We start from the raw sequence: 7,317 nt of genomic DNA, 5'->3' as shown, positions 1-7,317 counted from the left end.
CAGTTTTGTGGTTTCGAAAGAGCGGCCTCTAGTAATTACTGCGGCGTAATGAAATTCATCCAAATTCAGTGGCGATCGAAACCGAAATGCGGAAGAGCGCTACTGCCATATTAATCTGAGATGTCCAGAATGAGTGAGCGCGTCGTACACCTCTATAACCGTTGTCTTGAACAGTGACGTCATTGAAAAAGCACAGACAGCCGAGCGAAAACGCGCGCAACTTAAACAGAGTGCCGCAGCCGTGTAGTGGAAATTTTCAAATAAATCTAAAACATCATGCCCCACAAGCTTTAGAATGTACAGACGCGTTCACTGTTAAAGAAAACACTCGAATGAGCACCTTTCTTATTGCTGGCCCCCTAACTGCAAGTGGATGGGGAAACATTGAACGTGCGCTTTACTAGTTTGTCGGAAAGTCTGAGCTGTCAACCACCAGTAGCCTTATGCAAATCTAAGCCCTTGTTTTTATGAAAGAAAATGAAATCTAGACATGCTCTGCGTGCAAGTGTTCCCTTTAACAGCGGCCGCGTCTGTACTTAGACAACTTAGCATCACGTAATATGTATAAGTAAAAATATTTATGACGACATGGCAGGTGTTGTGGAATCAGAAACCTCCAGTTTAGGTTTCGAATGCGCGTCTAAGAGGGGTTGGAAAAAGGATCACAACTTTCGAACCGCTCCAGATAAATACATAATTCTTTTTGATAAGTACATATACGCAGAGGAGTATGCGTAAGCAGGGGCGTAGCCAGAATTTTTTTTTCGCAGGGGGGTTCACCACCCTTCATGTATGTGCACGTGTTAGTATGTGTGCGTGTATAATACACATGCAAAACTGAAAAAATTAGGGGGGGGGTGTTTGAACACCCCCTCCCGCCCCCTCCCAACTGACTACGCCAGTGTGCGTAAGCATTCTGCCTGTTGCTCCTCTCCACGCGTACGTCGCGTTGTATTTTAACAAGCAAAGCCATCAACAACAAAACAGAACAGCGACATCAAAGACGTTGGAAATAAGAAAAGCTCCACAATGCTGATGCGCATAGACAGCAGAAGTGGAGTTTTTGGAACTTGTGCCGCTTTACCATGAAAAATTTCCATGAAAAAGTTTTCATGAATTTCCAAAACTTTCCATGAATTTACCATGAAAAAAGTCCCATGTGCGACTGTTCTGAAAATACAGACATATAGCATCAGTACTCGTCTTTACCATTTCAGAGAAGGAATTTTTATGTGACAAGTTATATTTGATAGAAAATCAAGATATAAATAAAACTAAAAAAAAAAAAAAGCAGTGCGTCGGCCGGGAATCGAACCCGGGCCACCCGCGTGGCAGGCGAGTATTCTACCACTGAACCACCGACGCTCACGTGCAGTCCGATTCATTTTACTCAACAGGTAGCGCGCGTTGTTGTCCAACGTCCGGCAGCTGCTTCCGCTGCATTATAGTGCCTAGAATATACTGGCACTATAGCTGCATCAAGGTCGTTCAGTGCACGTCGGTTTTCCTGCAGCAAAGCGCGCATATCTTCGGTAAGGGAAGAAAATGCGTGCGGCAACATGGAATAGTCCAAAAAGCATTGTGTGCTTGTAATGTGTAGCAACAACAAAATCATTTAGAGACGTACGAAGCAATCCTCAAAGGGTCAAGCACACGTATACATATAAGTAGAACACCGGTGATACGATCACCGCTCGTACGAATTTCGGGGTGATACGAATTTTTCTGTGGTCCCTGCCAAGGCCCTTTAACTTACAATGTAATGGAGTACGGTTGTTACGAACCGATTTTCACCCCGCGACGTTTGATACGAAGGTACGCTACCGCACAGGTACGAACAGGTACTGCCCGCACTGTCGCGGAAGACGCGCCAATCGCGCGACAGCAGGAACCCAAGCGCGGGCAGCGCGTCGCACCAGAGCCTCTGAGATTGTGCGCGAGAATCTCGAAAGCCTTAATTCGCGTTTGTGTGCCTTCGCGTTTAGATTACAGATGACGTTGGCGTCGCGTATTGTTTTTTAATGCGTTGACGAGTGCTGTTGTCCTCGAGGCGGTGTCGTTGTGCTGTGTTTGCACATGCCTGCCACGCCGATGCAAGCCATGTCCTCGCAATGGTGGACGAGGACCGAGAGAGGACGGTCTTGGCGAAGGAGCTAGGCCTCGCAACGTCAACATGCACGATTGTTGGGGGCGCGCACACCTGCCAACTCTCCAATTTGCACCGGAGACTCCCGATTTTTGAGCAAACGTCCCGATTGTGCGGGCACGGCCGTAAATATCCCGAAAAACATTCGCAACACCAATGCGATAACAAAAGAATCAAAACAAAGGACAGCGGTTGACAAATTTTCTGGTCTTCATATATTGCGTGCAAAGCGCTCCTTAAGTCACTTTCGTCGCAGTACTCGAGCGTCATGCGGAAAAGCATACTAAGATTAGGAAGGGGCTGCCAGCTGTCACGGGTCACGTCACACCTGGTTCATCACGCGCGCAAGCAGCGTATATTTACGAGTACCAGTATGATCATTCACGTCTTAAAACTTTGCTGGAATTTCTTCAGAGCGCTTCAGGACGGATGAACAATAAATGAAAACGGATGCCAGCTTTCTTTTCTCGCGGAGTAATTTTGCATGTTTTCTGGTGATACGAATTTCGGATGACACGAATATTTTTGGAAACCCGGCGAGATTTGTATCACCGAGGTTTCACTGTATAACGGGTGGAGATGTTGAGATTCGCGCTTTCGAGCTGTCACGTGAACGTTCCGAAAATGATTCGAGGAGGCTCTATTTTGGCTATTGGTGACGACTGCGTGAGTGCGGATACATAAATTATAATATCTATTCGCTGGGATCAATGCAAATGCGACTTCAGTGTAATAGCGATGCAGCGGGTAGAGCGGGTAGTGTCCGCGCTACATTACTTTGTCGCCTGCTGTCCCGTTGTGAAACGCGCAGTTCAGCATGGCCTGCTCGAACAGATGGCAGTTGAGGTTAAGCGCACTCGTTCTTAAGGGATATCTGAGAGTCATAAATGATTCTGATCTGCGGGTTTGATAATGGCGTGGCTCACAAAAAATGCCCTGGAAGTGAACACTGTTGAGAAGCATGTGTTTTTGCGGTACGGTAATTCTCCCCGCTTCTCTGCCATCCACGACCAAAGATGCATGCTCTCTGTTGAAGCGCTGGTAATTTTGGTCTTCGTAAATCTCGATTGTGTCTTGGTATAGCTAGTGCAGTGCTTTCGAAAACCTGCGAGGGTCACGTGCAAAATAGCGAGCTTTGTGCGCGTACTCGCTAGCAGGCTACGCTGCAGCGGCTCGATCAGGCACAGCTGGCAGGCTCGCAGATTCTAATACCCTTGTTACACGGGCACGCTAACCTCAGTTACGGCAAACCCTAGTTCCCTTAAACCGCAGTTACATCGCACATATATTATGTCTGGTGGGGAGATGAATGACAGAATGGGAAATGCAGGTGAATATTGCAGTTAACACACGTAAAAAATAGCACAAACGCCATTTTGAAACACTGGCACTAAAAAACCGGATGCATCTCCACTGCTGTGAAACTTGAAGTGCGTAGCACGGGCACCCAGCGATTCCCGTTCGAAGAGTTCCCACTGCTCCGTTTATCACACTGACGATGACGTTAAAGTTCGAGGTAAGCATGTAGGGTTTCCCCGGCACGAGTAGAATCTTGTTAGGGAGCATACTTGGTGAAAATTAAGCGCGATAGACGGCACAAAAGAAGGGACACACAGGACGAAGCGCTTGAGATTGAAGGGAGATTCGCAGACTCGGTGCGCGACATATATGCGCTCTAGTTTTTTGATGCGCTTTATCGACTTCCTGCTAGTTACGGCACTTGAGATACGTGTCGTCTGCAGCGAGCTCCGTCAGGTTGTTTCTCCCTTCAGATGTAGCGACCAAGAGCCGGCGAAGTGCACGTGGGAGGAGCTATCTCTTGCGCGGGGGCGCCATCTCTTGAGCGGCACAGGAGTCAGCCGCAGGTTTCCAAAACGTTTTCAGCTATTTGAGTTAATTACTGCGATTACATCTTTGTTATTTCTGTTAGTTATATTATTTTACACCTTGTTCGTTCACTTTAACCCGGTTTTGAGCATTGCTACCCTCAATATGGCCTGTATTGAGCGCTTTACTGTTAGCGTGATCACGCCACACGAGATGTATGGATGGACGACAAGGCGGGCCCCTAAAGTACTCCGCACTTAAAAGAAAACGGAAAGAGGAAACATTGGTTACTGTCTAGTGTGTGAATAGTGTGTGAAAGTAGTGTGTGAATAGGTCGGGGATTAAACGAAAATTCGTCTATATATGCCAGCACGGCATGCGTGCGCCGATGAAATGGGCATCAAGGGCCTCAGTGAGGGAACCTTAGTAGGGAGCATTCTAGAATGCGTTATCAGATAGGCTGTGCAGCACTGCATTAACACGACGTCGTACGATTTTTTTCTGGGAAGTGAACATCCACTATTACAATGACAAGCCTTTTGTGATCAAAATATCGCTGTGGTCATGTTTCTCGTCAAAAGATCTAACACGTGCCTGGCGTTCGAGAGAAAATCATCTTGGTAAAAGTGCGAGGGCGAGAAATTGTCCAACTTGTCTGCGAACAGTCGCACAATAATAATTACAAAATTGTTTAGATGGTGTGTGCTTTAAAAAGAGAGCGCGCTAGTTTCCAAGTGATCAGTGGTCAAAGACGCATTTTGGTATCTTGGTAGCGGTAAATAAACACATTCCAGTGGTAAAACATAGTGGAATGTATTTACGTTTTTTTTTATATTTTCAAGGTTTCCCTCCGTGCTAGGTATTCGAAAGTACAAGACATGAAAGTTATCAGCGATTTAGAAATGAAGATCCACGTGGCACACAATTCGCTAAGCAAAGCCCACAACTTGCGAGCTGTCGTCTGACGGCAGGAAGCTGGAACCCGCAGTTTTCAGCCACTGCCTAAGTTGATGCGAACACGTAATGGTCATGAATTTAGTCCGCCGCACTAACTGGGCACCGTCATATACAGTCTTCCTGATTTAATCCATGTCCAGAGCACATCCAGCATATCACCATTTTTTGCTAGCGCCCGTTGTTTCCTTTTCAAGTGTCCTGAGAAGCTTGCCCCACAGAGTGGTTTAGCGTTCGATCTCTATAGTCATTCTCGTCTTTCGCGGCCACAGTTCAGCTCATCAAATGATCTCTGTCTTTGCTGTGTAGCTCAAGAACAGCGCATTCCGCTTTTTTGAGGACGAGCCGGGTAATGAGAAGGCAGGAAACCATTTTGTGCGGACAAACATTGCACTATTCGCAGCGAGATCGGGATATAGGCGGCAGCACCGTCATCGCGTTAGTGTGGATAAGTGGTCGGCGGCATGCATCCAAATGTACACAGTGGCGCTTTCGCTGTGAGCGGTTTGTGCCGACTGTCAGCGAATAAAGCGCGTTGACTGCAACCTAATGGTGATATATGCGCTCTCCATGGCCACAATAATGCACGAAGCCTGCCTATCGTTCCTATCACGTGTGAGAGAAGCGCGATCTGCCAGTCAATGGAGTGCAAGCCTTCGGTGACAGTCATTTTTTGCACTGTGCTCTGTTTTTTTCTTGTTTTATTTGTAGGTGTTTAGCTTGTGTAGTGCCTATATATACTACATAAATGGTGTTGCGCGACTGAGCTAATTAGGCATTTACTTCTTGTTCGAGCGGCTAGAAAAAAAGCTTGAATTTCTGCGTAATTAGTTAAAGTAGAACTTTGTGCCCTCTGCTTTTTTGTTTGCATGAATATGTACCGCTAGGTAAGTGCGTGGCTTGAGGTCTTATTTACAGCCAACTGGACTTTGCAGACGCTAGTTCATGCTTTGTGGTATCACAAGGACTTCGAAATCGCCAACATTTCACTTGATGGTGTCGCTGAAATTCTGCATTTACGCTTCGACATTTAGTACTCCTATCGTTAAAGGGACACTAAAGGCAAATAACAATTTATGTCAGAGTGAAAGCTCAGTGTATGAGAACGTTTAAAACGGCAATATTATCAACAACAGTGCCCTACTTACCGAGAAATTAAGCTAAATGTATCACATGATGAGCGCCACGAGTGGGACATTTTCGAAGTGATACTGATGACGTATGAGAGTCTGCCTACAATAAATCACTAATCGAACTAGCAGCAATAAAAAAAGAACTTTCCGTGCATCAAAAGTCGTAATAAAATGCTGTTTGTTCGTTTCCGTTTGATTCATGGAAAAAAGAGCCTCTGTGGCGTTCCCATGGGGAACGGCGCGCGTGGTTCAAAGGTTCCGTTTTCGCCGAACTGCGCTTCGCCCGGCGCCTTGCTTCGCTCACGCGGTCGTGTTTCAGTGGTAGTTTCAGTATCGCGTACTGCCGCGTGTGTTTTGCGCGCTCGTGAAAGTCGCTCTGACAGAAAGTTCGACAAAATGCCGCATGCATGTGATATTGCCGGATGCCCGAATGGTGCACAACGCCAGTGCTGCAGCAAGGAAACCTATGTGTCTTTTCTCTGGGTGCCGCAGAATGAACCCTTACGCTCGAAGTCTCGTTGTCAAGTTCTCCGTCCACATCCATTGCGGCGATTGCGGCAAGCTTCGATGGCTTCGCTGGCCGTTGTTGCTGCTGTGGGTCCCGCTGCTTTCGCTCTGCTGCTACTAGTGTCGGCGGCCGCGCAGTAAAGGCGGGCAACGTTGGGCACGGCAGCAGTGACGTATGAAAGTTTGATTTCAGGCGGGTGATTTGAAGTACGCTAACGCGATGCGGACCACTAAAACGTGATTTTATTTCAAAATAAGCACTTCCTTGGCATAAAAGTAGCACTACGAGGTTTCTGGACCGCTATTTCAACAATCAATGTCAACTTAACATTTGCCTTTAGTGTCCCTTTTAAGGACGACGCCAAATGCACTAGAGAGATGTGATGTGCTTGAACGACAACGTGGCAGCCCATTGAAATGATTTTGGTGAATGGACGGTACGATGATTTCACCAAGCGCCATACCAACACGTGCATGCACTCACTAGAGCGCGTACAAGCCTCGCAAGGCGAAATGCTTGAGTATATCGTGCAGGCATACGTACACAGGGGTCCACTGTTAAAGGAAACATCGGAGCGTGTGGCGGCAGTTCGGCACTACCACCGGCTAGCGGCTGCAACGAGATTTGCGCAGACGCAGTGAGCACCGTGCCCGGTGCTCTTTCGTCGCGTCAACGGTTCGCTTCGCGACGATTCGCAGCGCGGAAGCAGACGGCAGCAGACGACGAAAGAGCACGACTCACAACGCGCA

The 7,317-nt window shown here is 47.3% G+C and overlaps 1 non-coding gene across 1 annotated transcript; it reads right to left on the bottom strand.

Annotated features, from left to right (window-relative positions):
- Window positions 1-1,294: 1,294 nt before the first annotated feature.
- Trnag-gcc (transfer RNA glycine (anticodon GCC)) lies at window positions 1,295-1,365 on the bottom strand. The gene has a single exon. It is a non-coding gene; the product is annotated as a tRNA-Gly (tRNA).
- Between the last annotated feature and the right edge of the window lie 5,952 nt (window positions 1,366-7,317).

This window comes from Rhipicephalus sanguineus, chromosome 1 (assembly GCF_013339695.2).
Source record: "Rhipicephalus sanguineus isolate Rsan-2018 chromosome 1, BIME_Rsan_1.4, whole genome shotgun sequence".
Lineage (NCBI taxonomy): Eukaryota > Metazoa > Arthropoda > Arachnida > Ixodida > Ixodidae > Rhipicephalus > Rhipicephalus sanguineus.
The sequence above is the reverse complement of the archived record's forward strand: the minus strand, read 5'-3'. Positions and strand labels throughout refer to the sequence as shown.